The 24,277-nt window shown below is 46.3% G+C and overlaps 1 protein-coding gene across 1 annotated transcript in view; it reads left to right on the plus strand.

The window, feature by feature from the left end:
- The window catches only part of slc24a3 (solute carrier family 24 member 3), a 633,998-nt gene that overhangs the window by 258,523 nt on the left and 351,198 nt on the right, over positions 1–24,277 (plus strand). The window lies entirely within an intron of this gene.

Raw genomic sequence — 24,277 nt, forward strand, 5'->3', positions numbered from 1 at the left:
GTCCGTATCCCTCTATTCCCATCCTATTCGTGTATTTGTCAAGATGCCCCTTAAACGTCGCTATCGTCCCTGTTTCCACCACCTCCTCCAGCAGCGAGTTCCAGGCACCCACTACCCTGTGTATAAAAAAAAATACTTGCCTCGTACATCTCCTCTAAACCTTGCCCCTCGCACCTTAAACCTATGCCCCTTAGTAATTGACCCCTCTGCCCTGGGAAAAAGTCTCTGACAATCCACTCTGTCTATACCCCTCATAATTTTGTAGATCTCAATCAGGTCGCTCCTCAACCTCCGACGTTCCAGTGAGAACAAACCGAGTTTATTCAACCTCTCCTCATAGCTAATGTTCTCAATACCAGGCAACTGTCATGATATTCAGGTGAACATCACAGCACATATATACACACATAATGATGGACAGATCAACGGACCAATCAACACACACAACACGACAGCTAATCACGGACAAGAGCATACACAGTACAAAGCAGGGAACACGACACGTCCTGGGGACTCGAGCAGGAGAGGGCTCAGGGCACAGACCTCATTGCCAGTCACTCAGAGGTTCACCATGTGCTGAATACCAGAATTTACTATGTTTATAGTTCAATGAAATAAAACTGCGTTGCACCATTCGCAACCGTGTTGGTTCGTCTCTGTGTCTGAGTACCCAACATATCAGCAACATCCTGGTAAATTTCTTCTGTACCCTCTGTAAAGCCTCCACATCCTTCTGGTAGTGTGGCGACCAGAATTGCACACTATTCTCCAAGTGTGGCCTAACTAAGATTCTATAAAGCTGCAACATGACTTGCCAATTTATATACTCCATGCCCTGGCTAATGAAGGCAAGCATGCCGTCTGCCTTTTTGACTACCTTCTCCACCTGTATTGCCCCTTTCAGTGTCCTGTGGACTTGTACACCTAGATCTCTCTGACTGTCAATCCTCTTGAGGGTTCTACCATTCACTGTTTCTTCCCTACCTGTATTAGACTTTCCAAAATGCATTACCTCACATTTGTCCGGATTAAACTCCATCTGCCATCTCTCCGCCCAAGTCTCCAAATGATCTAAATCCTGCTGTATCCTCTGACAGTCCTCATCGCTATCCGCAATTCCACCAACCTTTGTGCCGTCTGCAAACTCACTAATCAGACTAATTACATTTTCCTCCAAATCATTTATATATACTACAAACAGCAAAGGTCCCAGCACTGATCCCTACAGAACACCACTAGTCACAGTCCTCCAATTAGAAAAGCACCCTTCCATTGCTACTCTCTGCCTTCTATGACCGAGCCAGTTCTGTATCCACCTTGCCAGCTCACCTCTGAACCCGTGTGACTGCATCTTTTGTACCAGTCTACCATGAGGGACTTTGTCAAAGGCCTTACTGAAGTGCATATAGACAACAGCCACTGCCCTACCGGCATCAATCATCTTTGTGACCTCCTCGAAAAACTCTATCAAGTTCGTGAGACTCGACCTCCCCTTCATAAAACCATGCTGCCTCTCGCTAATACGTCCACTTGCTTCCAAATGGGAGTAGATCCTGTCTCGAAGAATTCTCTCCAATAATTTCCCTACCACTGACGTAAGGCTCCTGTAGTTCCCTGGATTATCCTTGCTACCCTTCTTAAACAAAGGAACAATATTGGCTATTCTCCAGTTCTCCGGGACATCACCTGAAGACAGTAAGGATCCAAAGATTTCTGTCAAGGCCTTAGCAATTTCCTCTCTTGCCTCCTTCAGTATTCTGGGGTAGGTCCCATCAGGCCCTGCGGACTTAGCCACCTTAATATTATTCAAGGCGTCCAACACCTCTTTTTGGATCTCAATGTGACCCAGGCTATCTACACACTCTTCTCCAGACTCGATATCCACCAATTCCTTCTCTTTGGTGAATACTGATGCAAAGTATTCATTTAGTACCTCGCCCATTTCCTCTGGCTCCACACAGATTCCCTCCCCTGTCCTTCAGTGGGCCAACCCTTTCCCTGGCTACCCTCTTGCTTTTTATGTACATGTAAAAAGCCTTGGGATTTGCCAATGACTTTTCCTGACCCCTTCTAGACCTCCTGATTCCTTGCTTAAGTTCCTTCCTACTTTCCTTATATTCCACACTGGCTTTGTCTGTTCCCAGACTTCTAGCCCCGACAAATGCCTCCTTTTTCTTTTTGACGAGGCCTACAATATTTCTCGTTATCCAAGGTTCCCGAAATTTGCCATTTTTATCTTTCTTCCTCACTGGAACATGCCAGTCCTGAATTCCTTTCAACTGACATTTGAAAGCCTCCCACATGTCAGATTTTGATTTACCCTCAAACATCTGCCCCCAATCTAGGTTCTTCAGTTCCCGCTCCTCTTTGACTACAATACCAGCCTTAATGTTGCTGGGCCACAAATGATGGGAAATGCATCAAATGACCTCTTCCTGTCATGTCATTTGAATATGCCAGCCCATAATTTGCCAGAGCCATTTGAATTCTTTTTTAATATAAATTTAGAATACCCAATTTCTTTTTTCAATTAAGGGGCAATTTAGCGTGGCCAATCCACCTACCCTGCACATCTTTGGGTTGTCGGGGTGAGACCCACGCAGACAATTTAAGATGGCCATCACAAAGTGCAATAATATTCAGGTTCTCTACATACATCATGTTGCACTCTTGAGGTGCTTTAATACAATCAAAGAAACTTTACAGACATTTGAAAGTGGGGAGAATGTGCAAATACATACGGAAGGTGACCCGGGGCCAGGATCTTTCCAGGGTCTTCAGCACCGTGAGGCAGCAGTGCTTACCACTGCGCCACCGTGCTGCCCTGAGACATTTGAATTCTAATGTCACTTCTAGTTGGAAAACCCTGAAAGTCTTGAGATAAAGATAGCTGATGGAAATGGCATACAGGGAAACGGGCACAATTGCAGAGAGAAACCAGTCCTGAGGTGCCCCTCTGTTTCAGTTCAGCTGAGTTTGATTCTGCCCTTCCTTCACATCTGGATGAGTTAGCTAGCCGCTGAGAGGAACTGGATCGTGAGCGAGTATTCTGCCTGTTCTTCCCTCCCCAGCCCATGAGCATGGAAGCCTGTTGTCATGTCTTACTACCAAATAATTGGTATCACTCAGGATGGGAAACTAGGACCTATCTCGCCCATATGGTTTAGGCTACATCAAGCGCATTGAGGCACATGGGGAGGTCTGTGCGGTTAATTTTAATAAACCCAAGGCCTCATAAACTCCAGAATACTTTCCATGAACTTCTCTGTTGCTCTTTCTGTGATTAGGGCACTCTTTGAAATCTGCCTTTTTGACCAAGCTTTTGGTCGTTTGCCGCTGATATATCTCTATATGGCTCGGAGTTGAATTTTGTTTTAATGTACTCCTGTGTTGTACCTCGGGACATTTTATTGTTAAAGGAACTAAATAATTACAAGTTCTTGTTATTGCTTAGAAACCTCTTAAAATTGAATATATTGTGAAAGACTCCCTGGGTGGCACGATGGCACAGTGGTTGGCACTGCTACCTCACCGTGTTAGGGAACGGTTTGATTCCGATCTTGGGTGACTGTCTGTGTGGAGTTAGTATGTTCCCCCCGTGTCTGCGTGGGTTTCCTCCAAGTGCTCCAGTTTCCTCACACAGTCCAATGATGTGCAGGTTAGCTGGATTGGCCATGCTAAATTGCTCACTATTGTCCAAAGATGTAGCACAGTGGCTAAACAGCTGGCTTGTAATGCAGAACAATACCCGCAGCGCGGGTTCAATTCCTGTACCGGCCTCCCCGAACAGGCATCGGAATGTGGCGACTAGGGGCTTTTCACAGTAACTTCATTGAAGCCTACTTGTGACAATAAGCGCTTATTATTAAGTTAGGTTATGGGATTGCGAGGATCGGGCAGGGGCGTGGGCCTAGGTAACGTGCTCTTTGGGAGAATCAGTGCATACCCGATGGGCCGAATGGCCTCCTTCTGCACTTTAGGGATTCTATGATTCTGTATCTCATAATACTGCCACCGCCAACACCTCAGGGCAGGTTTTCCAGGTACAAGCTCACATGCTCAGGCCTCATCAATAACACAGTAAGCGACCAATGATGGGTCAAACTGCAGTTACCCCAAAAAATGTTCAATTTATACTTTATTGTAGAGATGGGTTTCATAATGCCTTTAACACTTGAATAAATTGAAGTATTGGATAAGCCAATGCAAAGCTATGCAATTTCAGTAAGGTGCGTTCTGATATCACTGCTTGTCAAAGGGTGCAGTTCAATCAGAGGAGCCTGTCGTCCGTTGCACACTGGCTCAAAGGCTTCTGGAGCCCATTCCAAAGTAGTCACATTTCACAGTTGAACCAGTTTAAAATCCTTCCGTGCCTTGACATACGATGTCCTCTTATCTCCTCACTGCTTTGGTGCCTTAGGACACCCTTTGGGTAATGTGTTAGAAAACAAGATCTTCTATTTATTTATATACCTCTGTTCATGAACTTAGCCGAGCTCAAAATGCTTTGCAGTCACTTTTGAAGTGTTGTAATCTAGCCATAAACTGCTGAGCTTGGTACCTGGGCTGTGGAACATGATTGGAACCTCTCGGGAGTATTAACGTTCTGTTATGTGCGCTGCTCGACCACCTCCTCCTCTTTTAACATCCTCCTTCATCCACCATTTGCGACCAAGCATTTGGTCCTTGCCCCTTTTTCTTTGGCACACTGCCCACTGGATTTAATTGTGTCTCTGTGACGTGCTTTTGGACGTGTTTCCAGATCAAAGGCCTTGTTTAAATGCAAGACGTTTTTGTTGAAATGCTACTCGCCCCATATACCACGCAGTGAAATGGAATTTGAGCATGCAAATCAAATCACCTTGCTGCTGAATAACTTGACGTCAGATTGCATAGGGTGGTGCATTATTCCAAAGATATAATGGGGCGCACTTAATATTCTCAAGCTCCTTGAGGGGCGCGATGATTATTGTTTAGGGTGTCCCTGTATTTTAATTGATTACAATCGCGTAGCATACAACACTTGATTCTCCTGACCAGGAAGTGTTTGCAGGGCTTTTTTAAAAACTCCCTAGGTTCAATTCCCGGCTTGGATCACTGTCTGTGCGGAGTCTGCATGTTCTCACTGTGTCTGCGTGGGTTTCTTCCGGGTGCTCCGGTTTCCGTCCACAAGTCCCGAAAGACTTGCTTGTGGTGATGTGCATCACTGTAAATACATGTAAGCTAGACAGACACTAGAGGAAGCACCACAAACATCACACACACACACTCAACCAATAGATAAGTTAGATAGGAGGTGACCAATGGACATTCACGATACACAAGGAGGTGACACGACCACAGGGGGGCATTACACCAACCCATACATAAAGGACACCACACACACGATCAGCCCTTTGGCCAGTGGAGACAGTCAGTGAGGAGCGGCACAGGGTTGATTCATTGTCACACCCACCACGTGAAAGACAGCAGCTGGTTAGTCAGTTTAGGTAGCTACAATAGGATTAGCAGTAGTGTCGAACTCAAGTTATAAAAGTGTACATAGTGTAAATAAATGAGTTGAAGTTATTTACACGTCTCGACCTTCCTTGACAAATGCAACACAAGGAAGCCGCTTATGTTACAAAGGAAACATAACAAAACATGGTACCAGTAGTGAACTGCTTAAGTCCAGATAGCCATACCTCAGCGTACAGTGACAACCAGCAATACCCAGGCAAGATGTACGACCTCCTGGTTCCGCAGCAGCTCCAGTGCCACGGCGATCTCCGCGAAAACTGGCAGCAATTCCGGCAAACGTTTGAATTCTTCCTGGTGGCAGCCGAACTTAAAGACCTGGCCGATGATGAAAAAATAGAGTTTCTCCTCACCATCGCCGGTGCAAGAGCAGAAGAAATCTTTTAAAAATTCAAGTTCTCTAAGGGGCAAAACAGGTACGACTTCCAGGCAGTCCTGGACAAATTCGGCAAATACTGTAAGGAAAACACACTCCAATCGGCAAGGAAAGGTAAGAGAAGCGTCAGTACTCACCTCGAGGCCGAAATCGCAGGCCAGAGAGCGATTTGGGTCGAGGTTGGTGGCCATCTTGCTAAAGGGACTACACTAGCGCAGTTGCACGAGAAGTGCGCAGAACCGGAAGGTTCATTTGCGCATGCGCGAGACGCTGTGCATGCGCAATCAAGAAAACGGCCATCGGTAAAGGAACAGCGATCTGCGCATGCGCAATCGCTTCCTACGCGCTACGTCACTCGCGTCATGACGTCAAGAGGCCCCAGACCGCACCAATTTAAAGGGGAAACGTCCCAAATCAAAGAAAAAGTCTTTTAAAGCTGTAAAACAAACATCCTTCACCTGGAATTACAGTACAATGCCTCAAATTGAACCAGGAAATGAATTTAACCTCCGAAGAACCCTGCAACAAGCAGTTACCTACGCACAAACCGATGATTCCGACCTCGAATACTTCGATACCGACCTTTACATTTTTTCTGGACCTCGCGAGCCCAATGACAGCTCCACGGTCCTAGACGACTACGACTCGGATGAACCTTTCGTGTTGCACATTGGCGACCCCCGCATTGAATCCGACGCAGATGCGGATTCATTTTTCGGATTTGAGGATCTTCAACCCGGCAGATATGACGTCCCAACTCATCAGTGCAGGATGATGCTGCAGCCTGAAATTAAGAGACAGAAAGCGATACAAGCCCACAGAGAGCGGCCTGCTGCCACACAGAGCGTGGTCCACGCCCCGCTCAGGGTTCCCGACTCTACGAAAGAAGACATGCAAGACTCCACACCGCAGTCCTTGCAGGAACAAGACGTGACTCCAGTGTCACAAGACTCCACAGCAAGCTCGTGGACAGACTCCACAATTGCAGAGACGCATGACTCCGATGCGCAGTTCTTGCAGGAACAAGACCATGAGGGTCTAGCAACCTCCTCTGACCAACTAGCGGCAGACGATGCAAGTCTGCCATGCTCACGTAAACAGCAAGAAGGCTATAACAGTCTACCACGCTCCACTGCACAGCAGGACGACCATGACGGTCTATCATGCTACAATGAAGGGCACAGCGCTGATGACTGTTCAAGCCCAAATGAAGACAAGCCAAAGGAATCGCCTCTTCCAAGCCCGAAGAAAAAAGGATTATGCGCTGACCTTCAGGATCATTCTAGCCGAAGAGATATTAATAATGCTGCACAGTCACAGAAGGATGCTGAGGATTTGCTAAAGAAATTGCTTGTACGTCTAACTTGCAAGGAGCAGACTGAAAATTGCCATTGCTTTAGTACGGATCGAAAAGATGGACAAGACATTGATCCTCATTTAATGGAAATAACACAACCTGAATCATATCTACAGCAGGGACAACTGTCTCCCTTCAACACAAAACCGCAAAGTCTCAACTACAGAGACCAGCAGTTAGTCAGTAATGACTCTTCAACCCCTGATGGGAATATTAATCGCATTGAACCTCTGCACACTCCACTGATAAATGAGCAGAACATTGGAGCAAGAATCCTGAGGACACCGACATCGAGTAGCCAGATAAAGCACTTAAAACCCCCAGCAGTTTCAAGTGAACCAATTGTGCTTTCCAGTGATGGTGAAGATGCAGATAAGGTCGACCCGATTATCCATTGTACCACATTAACTCCAGAGATTAAGCATTTATGTCTGGGGAGTAGAATGTGGGCAATTGAGAACAGTAAAAGAGAGACTGTGACTGTGCCAGTCCCGGCAAAATCAGAGCCAGAGACTATGAAGGCATGTACATTAGAAAAGGATGCATATGAAGTAACTGAGAAGAAAATTGAAACGGACTGTTCTTTGGAAACTAGTACAATGACGAAAGAAACATTGGATCTAACATTTGATGCCCTACATATGGGCGAAATTGAGGGAAATGAACAAGGTTCTGTAATGTCTGGGGGAAGATTTAAAATTCCAAAGAAGAAAAGCCCAAATGAAGGACAACGGCAAGACAATGATAGTCCACCCACATTGTTTGCACCACCAGATGAAAACTCTGACAATTTACCCAACCCTAGTGAACAGCAAGCAGCTACTGAGGATCTACCCACGGTATGTGAAACGAGTGACGACAGCATCCCACTTCCCATGCTAAAGGTGCAAAGTAACAGACCTCAGCTAGTGCGTACAGAGGTACTCGACGATCACAGTGAGACCACTGGTGACTCCGATGACACCACACTACTTCCACCCTCAATTGCTCGAACCTCTCCACTAGTCAGTGCATTCCTGCATGTTCCGACTCCAGACGTGCAGCTTCAAGAAATCTCAGCTGACACCAGTGAACCTGCTAAGACTCCGGACGGGGAGCATCAACAAAATACAGACCAGACTCCAGATGGGGAGCAACCAAACGCCGACTCTGATTCACGTAAGCCAGACTTTACTCCAGACAGGCAGTGTCGCAACCTCAGTGATGCTCAGGGTGACAGCAGATGCCACAACGACAGGAGATGGATCACGTGACAATCACACTGGGTCAGCAATAACAAGCAGCAGCTACAGTCCAAGAGGAATACACCAATTTTCACCACAGCTATGTCCACACATTTGTTCCACACCGACAGTGCGGCCAATGACAGCTCATGCTGGACAAACCCAGTATTCAAGCCTTCAGCAGCCAGCAGTCTATGCAGCATATTCTCAAACAGGCCAGCACTACGGATTGCCCACTAATGGAATAGAGTCCGAAGGAGGACTACCGCCAGCGCAATCTGCACTACAGACTGGATGCCTTAGTTACTGCCCAGGATTTGCTGCACCACAGCCTGGCCAGACAGCATATTCCTATCAGATGCAAGGTTCTAGTTTCACACCATCACCAGACATTGATGCGAGCAGCAATTCTGTCTCCAAATCGACATGCTTCAACGCTTCTCAGCAGAATCACCCTTCCAGCACAGCATGTGGCCAGAACCAGTATGCACAGTCTCATCCGACTTCAACATCTGGCACATCCATGACCTCGAATGATACTGTTGATGGTACCTCTTCAATGTCAATGACCTATCAGCTACAAGATGCCATCTGACAGCACCACCACAAACATAAAAAGAAAAAGACTCCAAATCGGACAACGCAGTGATTCGACCACTTCTTGGTTCCTGTTGATGACGTTCATAACCAAGAGAGACATTTGACCATGATGATTGATGGTTTATGGACTCACATGAATGATTTGGACTTATTGTTGAATCACCGTTCCCATGGCTTGTATATACCTTACCTTCTCTACATGTTCTTTGTTCAGTTTTGCTTAAAGTGTACAGAAAATATGAACATATAAAAAAGGGAGGATGTGGTGATGTGCATCACTGTAAATACATGTAAGCTAGACAGACACTAGAGGGAGCACCACAAACATCACACACACTCAACCAATAGATAAGTTAGATAGGAGCCGACCAATGGACATTCACGATACACAAGGAGGTGACACGACCACAGGGGGGCATTACACCAACCCATACATAAAGGACACCACACACATGATCAGCCCTTTGGCCAATGGAGACAGTCAGTGAGGAGCGGCACAGGGTTGATTCATTATCACACCCACCACGTGGAAGACAGCAGCTGGTTAGTCAGTTTAGGTAGCTACAATAGGATTAGCAGTAGTATCGAACTCAAGTTATAAAAGTGTACATAGTGTAAATAAATGAGTTGAAGTTATTTACACGTCTCGACCTTCCTTGACAAGTGCAACACAAGGAAGCCATTTATGTTACAAAGGAAACATAACAAACCATTGCTGTTAGGTAATTTGGACATTCTGAATTCTCTGTGTACCCGAACAGGCGCCGGTGTGTGACGACTAGGGGATTTTCACAGTAACTTCATTGCAATGTTAATGTAAGCCTACTTGTGACAATAATAAAGATTATTATTATTATTATTATTAATAATGTGATAAAAGTTCTTTGTACAAGATGGTCTTTGGTCGCCAGATCGCATTGAAATGATATGAAAGGCTTGAATGAGAAAGAAAGAGTGATGTGACATGTAAAAGGCCGTGTTGCATACCAGAAGTCACTTTCCTGGGCTCTTTGAGCCCTGTGGGAAGGATTTTGTTTTGGGGTCAGGATCCCGATGTCAGGATAACTTTTAGGGCTGGCCAGTCAGTGGCTAGGGCGGTGTGTATGTGTTCACCATCCTTGGGTGCACCTGCCCCCGGAGATTGGCAGCAAAGGGCAGAGTCGGGGTGAGTAGGAGATGGCAAAGGTGCCTCAAGATGGAGGCAACTTCTGCAGACCACTGAATAAAGATGAGATTTATGCTGCCCACATCTGTCAGACTCCTTCATCAGAAGGTGAAACTCCTCCACTTACTCAGCCTGTGGCTGCTGTAACCAGCAGGGGGCGGGTAAAAAGTATATACTGCCTCCCTGGTCTGCCACCAGGAAATCAGCTCCGTACATTGGCCAAGGTTCAGAAGGGCCAGACTGCTGTTTGGAAAATTCGCTCTTTCAATCCCTCCGGCTCTGGCACTGATCAAATATCCCGCCTTGTGTTCAAGTCCCTGCTCACTAGATATGAGAAATTCTCCGGAGCTCTTTGCAAGCTTTCCAAACTGTCAAAGATAATTGACACTCACCTGGGGAAGGAGCTGCGCTCCGAAAGCTAGTGATTCCATACAAACCTGTTGGACTTTATCCTGGTGTTTTAAGACTTCTAACTGTGCCCACCCCAGTCCAATGTCGGCGTCTCCACATCATGGTAAAGACAATGGATAGGATCCCTCCCCCCCCCCCCCCCCCCCCCCCGGCCGGGGTGTCGTGTATTGTGACAGTAGAGGCGGCCCGCCATTGGCTGGCAGCGGGATCTTCTGGTCCTGCCACTGTTGATGAAGTTCCCCGGTGTTTCCACCCTCCCCTGCCAAGGAACCCACGGGGGTCAGAAAATCCCAATGAAGAAAGAATTAGCATTTATTTATTTTTATTATAATCTTTATAGTCCCAAGTAGGCTTACACTCGGGCAGCTTCACAGCTCCAGGGTCCCAGGTTCGATTCCAGCTTGGGTCACTGGCTGTGCGGAGTCTGCACATCCTCCCCGTGTGTGCGTGGGTTTCCTCCGGGTGCTCCGGTTTCCTCCCACAGTCCAAAGATATGCAGGTTAGGTGGATTGGCCATGCTAAATTGCCCTTAGTGTCCAAAATTGCCCTTAGTGTTGGGTGGGGTTACTGGGTTATGGGAATAGGGTGGAGGTGTGGACCTTGGGTAGGGTGCTCTTTCCAAGAGCCGGTGCAGACTTGAATCCAAATGGCCTCCTTCTGCACTGTAAATTCTGTACATTAACACTGCAACAGCAGGGGCTGTTTAGCACAGGGCTAAATCGCTGGCTTTGAAAGCAGACCAAGGCAGGCCAGCAGCACGGTTCAATTCCCGTAACAGCCTCCCCGAACAGGCACCGGAATGTGGCGACTAGGGACTTTTCATTGCATAGGGGCTGTTTAGCACAGGGCTAAATCGCTGGCTTTGAAAGCAGACCAAGGCAGGCCAGCAGCACGGTTCAATTCCCGTAACAGCCTCCCCGAACAGGCGCCGGAATGTGGCGACTAGGGACTTTTAACAGTAACTTCATTTGAGGCCTACTTGTGACAATAAGCGATTTTCATTTCATTTTCAATGAAGTTACTGCGAAAATCCCCGAGTTGCCACACTCCGGCACCTGTTCGGGTACACGGGGAGAATTCAGAATGTCCAATTCACTTAACAAAGACGTCTTTTGGGACTTGTGGGAGGAAAGCGGAGCACCCGGAGGAAACCCACGCAGACACAGGGAGAACATGCAGACTCCGCACAGACAGTGACCTAAGCCGGGAATCGAACCCGGGACCCTGGCGCTGTGAAGCAACAGTGCTATCCACTGTGCTACCGTGCTGCACCTGTCATGTCTTCAGGGTGGCCTGAAGCACTTTTCAGCCAATGGAGAATCTTTGAAGTATAGAAGTTGTCATAATGCCAGGAAGTGCAATGGCCAATATTTGCACAGAGCAAGATCCTTAAATCAGCAAATGAGATAAATGACCTGTTTTTTCAATGGATATTGGTTTGAGAGGTAAATATTGGTCAGGAATCATGGAGAACCCATACTTTGTACAGGTACTTGAATGGGATCCTCCCTGTCCACCTGAAATGTCTTTGGTTAAACATCTCCCTTGAAATATTGGCGCGTTTAGCAGGGTGTTGCTCAGCAACGAGAAAGACACCTGTGGCTTGAACCCGCAGCATGAGAGACTGAAGTGCTGCCACTGAGCGGATTATGACATCTGAGCAGTATGATATAATGTTACACAAGTGGCTTAATATGATTTGTAGTCCTCCGTCTTGTCTTCAAAGAAAAGCTCCAACTTTCAATTCTGTTAATAACCTCACTTGTAAAGTCACCAAATGACCATCACCAACTCATAGAGACTCGATGGTCTCGGGTATAGTTTTTATTCAGCGTAGAGTTAGCTGGAGTCAAATGGACTAACCGTTGACGGCAAATGATTGTGTTGTCCCAAATCATTCTAATGGCTCTGCAGTGACCCCTGCTGGGAAGTGTTGATGAGGACGCCCAGTGAGAACAGGACAGCACTTGGCTGCAGTCCACTCACTCATGTGAACATAAAGAATGCCAAATTGTCAATATGCATGAGCATCTGCACCACTTCAGGGAAAGAGGGGAGGAATATGGAATTCAGAGAAAATGTACCACCTGACTTTGCTCTGATTATTCTTGAATATTTGAGACGATAAAAGCCCTCGGTCTTTCTTGTGTCAAAGCAACTGTCTTTCTCATTCACTCCCTGGGATTATCAGGCAAGCTCGGGTGGAGGTCAGAATGTAACACTGCTCCAGGGTAAAGGAGGTGAACATCAGTCAGGGTTCCCACTGCAGATCACTATACTGTGACCCTTACAGGGCAACTGCTGGCCTATGGAGCTTAACGTATGAGTCTTTCATTTGTATATTTGTTTTACATAGCACCGATCAAAAAATGTACAGCACAGACACAGGCCATTTGGCCCAACTGACCGAGACTGTCATTTACGCTGCAAGCAAGCTTCCTCCTAGCTTTACCCGATCAGCATATCTCTCTATTCCTTTTTCCCTCCTGTTTATGTAGCTTCCCTTCAAACAAACCTATGCCGTTCACCTCAACTACCTGTGGTGGTGAGTTCCACACTCTCATCACTGTCAGAACAAAGATGTTTCTCCTGAACTCCCATTGTTGAGTTTATTTGTGACCACCTTATGTTTATGACCCCCTAGCTTGGCCTTCCTCCTGAGTGGAAAGATCGTCTCTGTTTACCCCCACCAAACCCGTTGTAATCTGAATGACCTTGACCAGGTCACCTCCAGAGAGGAGCACCAGCTCTTTGCGGGAAGAAGGGACAGAAAAGAACTTTTGGGGAAATTGGCTAAGAGGGGGTCCAGTTCTTGTTTCCTCTGTTGTCCCGAGTGTGGCCGCTCCAGGTTCAGATGCACCCATTGTTCATCTGCCATTCAGTAATTCTGTTTTAGATCTGCTGACTATATCGTCCACGTTCATCTTTCGTGTCTCCTCACAAACTAGCATTTTCACTGTTTCTGGAACTTTCTATGTAAAACGGTAGCATCTGGACAGCTTATCATTGTGCAAGTGGAGGAAATTTGTGCAAGTTGACCCCGGAATCAAACATTACAGCAAATCACTTGCCATGCCTACATGAGGATCACTCTGGTATTGGGTGCACATTTCCCCTACAGATAGTCTTCCTGAGGTAAGGCCACACATTCTCCTGTGCCATTCAGTCACATAAAATCAGTGGGCAGGGAAAGACTAGCTGCTCCATCTGTGCCCCATAAGGGAGCTGGGGTATCCTCACTAAACACTACTGCCAACCACTCTGCCCATCCCACAGCCATGCAAACTGGCAAGGTGGTTATGAAGACTTCTGGGTTTCTTGCCTTTATTAGCCGAGGCATTGAATATAAGAGCAGGGAGGATATGTTGGAGCTGTATAAACCACTGGTTAGGCCCCAGCTGGAGTACTGCGTGCAGTTCTGGTCACCACAATATAGGAAGGAAGTGATTGCACTAGAGACGGTGCAGAGGAGATGCATCAGGATGCTGCCTGTGCTGGAGCGTTTCAACTATCAAGAGAGACTATAGAGGGTTGGGTTGGTTTCCCTGGAGCAGGGAAGGCTGAGGGGGACCTGATTGAGGTGCACAAACTTAAGAGGGACATAGATAGGGAGGATAGGAGGGTACATTGCTCCTTACCATAGGGTCAATAATCAATGGGCGTGGATTTAAAGTAAGGGACAGGAGGTTTAGAGCAGATGTGAGGGAAAACTTTTTCACCCAGAGCGTGGTGGGAATCTGGAACTCACTGCACGAAAGGGTGTTAGAGGCAGAGACCCTCACAACTGTTGAGATGTATTTAGATGAGCACTTGAAATGCCATAGCATACAAGGCTATGGGCCAAGTGCTGGAAAATGGGATTAGAATAGTTAGGTGCCTGATGACCGGCACGTAAAACGTTGTGACTGTGGTGATATACATCACTGTAAGTACACAAAGGGTTAATTTACATACACTACACCTAGCTAGACATTAGAGGGAACACCATAGACATGACACACAGACAGTCAACCAATAGGTCAGTAAGATAGGACACGACCAATGGGCATTCACGATACACACAGAGGTGACACTACCACAGGGGGGCATTGCACCAACCCATATAAAAGGACACATCACACATGCTCAGTCTCTTTCCAGTAGAGACACTCAGTGAGTACAGACACAGGGTTGATTGAACATCACTCCCACTAGAACGATTAACAGTAGCATCGAATCCAAGTAGGAGAATTGTTAATAGTTTAATAAACTTGTTAAAGCTATCTCCAAGTCTGAACCTTCCTTTGTCAGAGTGCACATCAAGGAAGCAGCTTATGCTATGACAAGAGCATAACAAAAAGGCACATAAAACGTTATGACATGGCTGATGGAATGCTGTCTGTTATGTCTAGAGCAATACAAGCCATGTTTTAGCTATACAAAGATCTGGTTTGACTACACCCTTGGAGGAAGGGGAGCCTGCTTAGCCCCGAAGCAGACCACAAGCAGCCATGGGAATGAGCTGGGTGCTGGGATAGCCTGGTCAGGAGGCCCTCCACGGGTCCTGCTTCTTTGCCCCGTTTATTTCGGAAGTTGTTAGGCTGTCTAGCCCATGCCCCACACCATCCCCCTCCATGGCCTCTCTCACCCTCCGTGTCAACTCAGTGACCGCCCTCCCCCTCCTGATGTTCCGATACTCGTCATGGGTTTGGCATACTGTGGTTATAAGCAGCACATCCTAATAGCTTGATGCTGTTTTCAGGCCTTTTTAGATTTTCTCTCAAATTTGCTACCAGAAGACATAGTAATTTTCTCAGCATCAGGCCTCAAAATGTCTGAGATTGGGTGGTGAATTGGGAACGGTGGTGAATTGGGAACGTTGTGTTCTGCAATCATAACTTGATGGCGTGATGGTGATGAATTATAAATATTAATGTTAGTTATTTGGCACATCTGTGTGGTTTGCAACGAGTCCAAATCACGAGAATGACAAATTACCCTGAATCTTTGCAGTATTGATTTTGTGCGTTTTTTAAAAAAAAAGAAGAAAATGCCTTCTGGCGACGTTCAAATAATTTACAGTGGTGCAAAAATGATTTTCACAGGAAGGCTGTGCTGTGCTCTGGTAGGATTATGTCATATCAGTGCCTGGAGTTCCGCTCATTCACAGGAATAATTGGGTAATAAATCATGCAGACAGTTTTTCACAGCTGACGAGCTCCCCTGACTCCATACCATTTCTGAATTTCCCTTGGCGAGTTTTCGCTGTTCGATCGCGGTCACTAAATTAGAATGCATGCTCCCCCCAGGTCTCTATCAGATTGTACCTGTCTGTGCGGGGATATTAGGCCAGCACCTCCAGGCTCCTGGAAGAATAAGAATCAGCCCAGATTCTCCGTCCCGCCCCCCGATATTAATGTCCGGTGCTCATGTAGTTACATTGTATACCTTGTGTTGCTGTGTTGCCCTATTATGTATTTTATTTTCTTCCCACGTACTTAATGATCTGTTGAGCTGCTCGCAGAAAATTACTTTTCACTGTACCTTGGTACACATGACAATAAATAAATCCAATCCAATCCAACTCATAAGTGTGAGTGCCAAGGCTGGGTGAGGATAGGTATGGTTTTGGCTGTGATATTTTCCATGGTCAGATAGCCTGTTGATGCTCACTGTCCTGTCTCTCTCATATTTATGATGTGGAGATGCCGGCGTTGGACTGGGGTGAGCACAGTACGAAGTCTTACAACACCAGGTTAACGTCCAACAGGTTTGTTTAGATGTTTGCTAATGGTCGCATTCCTAGCATTGTTTGGCATCTTTGAATTTGTCTATATATGTGTTTCTGGAACATACCTCTTCATTCACCTGAGGAAGGAGCAGCGCTCCGAAAGCTAGTCTCATATTTATGGCTGAGAGAAAATGAGTGAAGACTGGCCTTCAAGCCTACCTCAGCATCTCTTGCTTAATCACTTATCAACAACTACCCAATTTATTTTGCACGTATGGCATAAAATCTACTAATGCAATCAGATTTTCTTTCTGATTTTTGTACCTTGTGCCAGATTTTCCTAAATTCAGCTATTGTTTTGGTAGCTCTTTAAGTAAAATGACTTCCATCTCGATACACAGGGAGGTCTTGTGGCACAGTTGTTGCCCCCCTACCTCTGGATCAGTAGCTCCAGGTTTGAATCTAAAGTCAAGGACTTTGGCAACGGAAGGGACATTCGCAATGTGGTTCAAGGGGCTGATAATCAGCCCGGAAATCCTTCCATGACTCCCTCAACTACAGAAGATTATTTCCTTCAGCAGGAATCGAAGTTACGGATGAGATACAGCCACTGTGGCAATCATACATTGCAATGATCTGACACAGCTTTCTCAATTCGAATCTCCTTTCGGTCTTTAATAACAGGGTAAATATGACCAAGAGCAGCGCTGGCAATTACCTCCTTGGGTGGCCCATCTGATGAGTGGACAGAAGAACTGTGGGTTGAATTTTAGTTCCAGAGTCCCAGTCCCAGTCCCGACACTCTGTTGAATTTCTGGGCAGGAACCCGGAAGTAAAAGGGAAGGGAATCAAAGGTTATCAGGGATAGATGGGAATGTAGGACTTGAATCACAAACAGATCAGCCATGATCTTGTTGAATGGCGGAGCAGGCTCAAGGGGCAGAATAACCTGCTCCTATGTTGTATGTTCGTATGTGAGTGGCTGTGATGGGACCTTGGAGAAGGTTTTCGAGGAGGTAATCCATGAATAGGCCACATCTGAGTGTCTGATCCAAAGGGGCTGGTTTAGCACAGTGGGCTAAACAGCTGGCTTGTAATGCAGAACAAGGCCAGCAGCGCGGGTTCAATTCCCGTACCGGCCCCCCCGAACAGGCGCCGGAATGTGGCGACTAGGGGCTTTTCACAGTAACTTCATTGAAGCCTACTTGTGACAAGCGATTATTATTATTATTTCATAAGGAAGATGAGTGAGCTCCACAGATGAGAGATCCATAAGGAATGCTTGACTCTCTGGGCAGCTGGCAATCCCACCAGGACACATAGGCACTGCCGCTACAGCTGGGAGACTGACGGCATTCCTTGAGATGGAGGCACCCTCTGCAGACATGGTTATTGATGCAAATTTTAGTGTGGCCACAGCTGCCAAGTTGTCAATATGGAGCTGGAACCCGTCTCTCATTTCCAACATTTTTTTTTAACCTCGTAAAACAAACCTCACTGAAATTATTGGAGGATAAAGACATTTCAAAGGTGAGTATATATTCAGGCACGGGTTTTGTTCAGGATACTAAACTGAAATAGTTTAATTTTAAAGTTCCCATTGCAGTCCGGCGATTCTATGCTGGACTGCTTTATTGGATACCCCTCCAGTCCACCACCGCTACGGCCTGCCACAGGGGAGGCTGCCTCCCTAGAAATCTGCTCGAGATGGGAATGTGCTGACATGGCAGCCGGTACCGAGAAGTCTCCACACTCTTCTAAAATTCAGCCAGGCCTACATGGAGTCTCAAGGGATTCTGGCATAACCTCAATGGTCGATCATGAGAACCCTCCTCTTACCCCACCATCTTCATGGCGATTTCCAGTGAATGTCACTCACCAATGCAATCCCTGCTTTCCTAAAAGTGCTGGTGCACGCCAGGTCCAGTTTTATACTGACAGCCCTCTGATTTTGTTCAAAAACGGGAGCAGAGACAACCCCGGCAACTATAGACCGGTGAGCCTCACGTCTGTAGTGGGTAAAGTCTTGGAGGGGATTATAAGAGACAAGATTTATAATCATCTAGATAGGAATAATATGATCAGGGATAGTCAGCATGGCTTTGTGAAGGGTAGGTCATGCCTCACAAACTTTATTGGGTTCTTTGAGAAGGTGACTGAACAGGTAGATGAGGGTAGAGCAGTTGATGTGGTGTATATGGATTTCAGCAAAGCGTTTGATAAGGTTCCCCACGGTAGGCTATTGCAGAAAATACGGAGGCTGGGGATTGAGGGTGATTTAGAGATGTGGATCAGAAATTGGCTAGCTGAAAGAAGACAGAGGGTGGTGGTTGATGGGAAATGTTCAGAATGGAGTACAGTCACAAGTGGAGTACCACAAGGATCTGTTCTGGGGCCGTTGCTGTTTGTCATTTTTATCAATGACCTAGAGGAAGGCGCAGAAGGGTGGGTGAGTAAATTTGCAGACGATACTAAAGTCGGTGGTGTTGGCAATAGTGTGGAAGGATGTAGCAGGTTACAGAGGGATATAGATAAGCTGCAGAGCTGGGCTGAGAGGTGGCAAATGGAGTTTAATGTAGAGAAGTGTGAGGTGATTCACTTTGGAAGGAATAACAGGAATGCGGAATATTTGGCTAATGGTAAAGTTCTTGAAAGTGTGGATGAGCAGAGGGATCTAGGTGTCCATGTACATAGATCCCTGAAAGTTGCCACCCAGGTTGATAGGGTTGTGAAGAAGGCCTATGGAGTGTTGGCCTTTATTGGTAGAGGGATTGAGTTCCGGAGTCGGGAGGTCATGTTGCAGCTGTACAGAACTCTGGTACGGCCGCATTTGGAGTATTGCGTACACCGTTCTGGTCACCGCATTATAGGAAGGACGTGGAGGCTTTGGAGTGGGTGCAGAGGAGATTTACCAGGATGTTGCCTGGTATGGAGGGAAAATCTTATGAGGAAAGGCTGATGGACTTGAGGTTGTTTTCGTTGGAGAGAAGAAGGTTAAGAGGAGACTTAACAGAGGCATACAAAATGATCAGGGGGTTGGATAGGGTGGACAGTGAGAGCCTTCTCCCGCGGATGGATATGGCTGGCACGAGGGGACATAACTTTAAACTGAGGGGTAATAGATATAGGACAGAGGTCAGAGGTAGGTTCTTTATGCAAAGAGTGGTGAGGCCGTGGAATGCCCTACCTGCAACAGTAGTGAACTCACCAACATTGAGGGCATTTAAAAGTTTATTGGATAAACATATGGATGATAATGGCATAGTGTAGGTTAGATGGCTTTTGTTTCGGTGCAACATCGTGGGCCGAAGGGCCTGTACTGCGCTGTATTGTTCTATGTTCTATACCAAGCAACCTTTCTTCACAGGTCAGCCTAGTCAATCAATAATGGACAGCCTATTCCAACATGGAAGCCATCGCAAGTTGTCCTCACTTCCACGTACTGGGTGGACGTAACTGGACAGCAACCTGGGGAGAAATCCTAACCGATTTCCTCCCTCCCCTCACAATTACTGGGATGGTGAGATTCATTGAAAAGAAAATGTGGGACATGGATTGTTAGGAATGAAATATCTTTCTTGCTGCACACACCTCTGAATTCTGTTTTAAGCACAGGGTTGAATTAAGTCAAGGTCCTACTGGGGACTGAAAAGGACTTGTGTCCGAAAGACAACATCATTAGAACCAGTGCCTGACTCACTTTTATATTGGTTGAACTTTGAGAAATGGCAAGTATAATGGCTATAATTAATAATGCTGCCTCCCACAACATGGCACCCATTCCTACCTCCCCCCAATATATACTCCCCATCCAACTCTCCCTCCTTTAGTTTCAGTAAGATTAACATTTTATTTATTAAGTGTCAGAAATGGGAGAACTTTGCAGTTCTGCCAATCAGAATCCAAAAATCTTCCCAAATCATTTCCAACAGAGTACTGTGATCGTCCTGACTAAATTAAGATCCACTATTCTCCTTTTAATATTGATCTTCTCACCGACGTCCTGAATATTCTTCTCCATGGCGGTTCCAGTTGCAATTAGCAGTCCAGCACACAGTGAGCAGTTCTTAACCTCAGAATAGGAATCAGTCGTGTTCAGTGGTTCCTGATTAAGTTTAAATTGCCACTCGAAGTGAAAAGGCTGATAACTGCTCCCAGTATCTGACAATGCTGCAAGACATTTTGAGCTAATTGGCATGTCAGCACTTATTTTCAAGGGGCCTTGGTGGTAGAAGACAAAGTTTGGGGTGTTTCGCAAATGGGGGCTGTTCGCATATCATCTGCGGATGAGTAACAATTATGCCGCAATATTCTCTTGCAGGGTATTGTAGTTTAGGGGTTATATTACTGGACTAATAATCTGAGCATGAATTAATTTCGTGGAATGTGAGTTCATGTCCCACCACAGTGGTTTTTAAAAACCTGGGATTAGTGAAATTGTCCGTGAAGGTGCTGAATCGTGGTTTAAAAACTCAACTTGTTCATTAATATTCTTTCTGATAAGGAACCCTGCAAGTCTGTACCTGGTCTAATCCTAGCATACGAGATAACTGCTCTATACCAACATCTTTCCTCTGGTAGTCCCTTGAAGCAAGAAGGATGATCTGTCTGCAACAGTGTACATCCAGTGGCAAGAACCTGCGCAAAGGAGGCTATTGCGCTGCAGTTACCACACATAGGACTCTGGCTAACCAGGGGATTTTCCCATTCTTACCGTCTACCATAGGCGTATTGGAAGCATTTACAGGTTGATAATCAACCTGTTTTTAAAATATATAAACTTAGAGTACCCAATTCATTTTTTCTAATTAAGGGGCAATTTTGTGTGGCCAATCCACCTACCCTGCACATCTTTAGGTTGTGAGGGCAAAACCCACGCAAACACAGGCAGAATGTGCAAACTCCACACGGACAGTGACCCAGAGCCGGGGTCGAACCTGGGACCTCTGTGCTGTGAGGCAGCAGTGCTAACCACTGTGCCACCGTGCTGCCCCCTGATAATTGACCTGTTTGGCCACATGATGGACCTATCTTCCATAACCATAGGGACTTTAACCTAGAGCTTCTGGCTCAGAGGCAGGGACATTACCCATTGCGCCACAAGACTTCCAATTCCATCTCAAGGATGTCGACTATTGACTGCCCACCGAAGTGAGCTAAGAGGTCAGAGTGATTGGGTATATAACAACTTACATTTTGCCTTTACGTCCCAAAGAGTGTTCACAGGAGTGTTGTCAAAGTTTATTTGATGCTGTGCCACCTAAAAGAGATATTGGAGCTGGTGACCGAAAACCTGCTCAGATATAACAACCTGTATTTATATAGCACCTTCAATGCAATGAAGCATCCCGAGGATTTTCACAGGAGCATTGCAAAATCAAGAATGAGGCCGAGCCACATAAGCAGGTACTGGGTCAGATGATCAAAATCTTGCTCCAAAGGGTAGGTCTTCAGGAGTGGCTTACGAGAGGAGAGGGTTTACAGAGGGAATTCTAGAATTGAGGGCAGAATTCACCCATCCCGCCAATGGCGGGTTTGGTGATGGGTGGGAGTGGGGAATCTAGCCGGAGTCAAAAATGCGCCGGCGTAAAATTACATCGCAATATTCTTAATGGTGGGCCGGCCTTCCTGCTGGCTGGTGTTGCTCTCTTTATTTGGTTCTAAATATGGCGCTCAATAGGGTCACCTTCCTTAATTCTAATTATGTTTGCTTTAGCGTCGCCAGGTATCATTCGATACCGCCACAAGGTTCAAACCCGAATGCTGATCAAAGAGCCGGTACACCAGTTAGTTAGTTCAAAGTCAATACTATTTATTTACACACACAGCATTATCTACTAATGCACGAAATACTACAGACTAAACTATCACTACTGCTAAAGCCTATTCTTAGCTTTGAGCGCCCACTCAGTCAGAGGAACAATGGCCGTTGTTCGGATCTGAGGCTGCTGTGGTCGAAGTGGCGAAGGGGAACAGCTAAGGTCGTCCGTCTGGTAGCGAGCATTGACCTTGGACTTACTTGCTTCTGGTGCAGCTGGTGGAAGGGTCTCTCAGCTTTGAGAGCCGATTCCAAGAGAGCGATTCTGTCTCGGGGCCTTCTTATACCCGGAGGGGCTTTGTGCGCTTTTGGGCGGGCCTTGACCTTGGCCCCAATCAATTGGGCCGCATCTTGATCACTCGGATTGATCTTGACCAATAAAGGGGTGGGTGCCCTGATGGCTGGGCGTGTCCTAGGTGACCGTTGGCCTGGCTTTGTTTGTGCTTTTGGTTTGGGGAACTGGCGCCGTGAGGTCTGGAGCCAGATCGGTTACTTGAGTATCTCCCTTTGTTCCCGGAGATGGGCCATCAATATGCTAATGGGCCTACAGTTTCAGTCTCGTCTGGGAGCTGTGGTTCCAGTACACGTACAGGCTCTGTGCCTGCCTGCTTTCTTAGCATTGTCCATAGTTCCCTGCAATCTTTGCAAACATCCATTTTGTATTCTGGAAGAGGCCATCCCAGATGGCTACACTGGCGGCATGAACAAACACTATTTGCATTAATTAACATCTTGTGAATGCTCATTAAAATGCCTGCCCTCCGGAATCCTGTCAAGCTTTCCAATCTTGCTTCACGCCATCAAGAAATGACATTGGTCTAAAACCTGATTGCTAAAGTGTGGTGTGCACAAGCGGGTCCTTCGTTTGCCAGAGACTTTGATGTGAGTGCCTAATAAAGACCGCCACCCCCGAACTTCCCGCTCTGGCAGAGAGGGTACATTGCCCTATGGAGAACTGTGATAACTCAAGTGACCTGTACTCCACAGGGATCACACTGGTATTCTTCAAAATACTGACTGTCCCATTTGCTTGTGTGGAGCTCTGTTTAGAATCCCAAGTAGAGTTGGATTAAACACCTTCCGCCAAAGGTATTCGGAACTTTTCATTCTCCTGAAGTCAAGCAAAAAAGGGAATGAAAGGACCCTCCATGACAAAGATTTGAATGTAGAGTGGCAATATATTGAGTTGGGATATATAAAATAAGATAACCCAATTACACGCTCCTAAAAGGAATTTAGGAGCAGAGGGATCTGGAGGGAGATGTGAATAGATAATTGAAGGTGGCAGGGTAGGTTGAGAAAGCAGTTATTTTGGGATCCTTGGCTTTATAAACACAAGCATCCTGGAGAGGAGGGGGGTGAAAAATGAGTAGCAAAGAGGTTACGGTGAATCTTTATAAAACTCTGGTTCGGCCTCAACTGGAACCTCATGTCCAATTCTGGACACCACACTTTTGAAGAGCGTGCAGAAAATATTTACGGGAATGGTTCCATGGATGAGGGACTTGAGTTATGATGCCAGATTGGAGAAGCTGGGGCTTGTTTTCCTTAGAGAAGAGAAGGTTAGGTGGAGCTTTGGATGGAAGTGTTCTGAATCCTGAGTGGTCTGGATGGAGGCTCGATGGAGAGAACCTGTTCTCATCAGCAGAAGGGCTGAGAACCAGAGGACACTGATTTAATGGCAAATCAAAAAAAATGGCGCCATGAAGAAAATATTTTTTAACTCCAGGGATGTCACCCTATGGAATGCAAGTACTGCCTGAAAGGGTGGTGGAGGCAGGTTCAGCAATGGCTTCCTGAAGGCAATTGGATAATTATCTGAAGAGAAAACATTTGCAGGGCTAGTGGGAAAAGGCGGCAGAGTGGGACCAGCTGAGTTGCTCTAGCAAAGGGCCACCATGGACACATCGGGCTGAATGGCCTCCATCTGTACTGTAACTATTCTATGATAAACAACTATGCAGTATTATGATCCTGGGCCAGACCTTAACAGTGCCTAGGATGCTGGTCAGAAACCCCAATATTTTAATTTTGTAAGACTGAGGAAAGGGTACCTCGCTCCAGGAGTGATTTTGTGAAGAAATAGGATATGCTATATTA

This window comes from Scyliorhinus torazame, chromosome 1 (genome assembly GCF_047496885.1).
Source record: "Scyliorhinus torazame isolate Kashiwa2021f chromosome 1, sScyTor2.1, whole genome shotgun sequence".
NCBI lineage: Eukaryota > Metazoa > Chordata > Chondrichthyes > Carcharhiniformes > Scyliorhinidae > Scyliorhinus > Scyliorhinus torazame.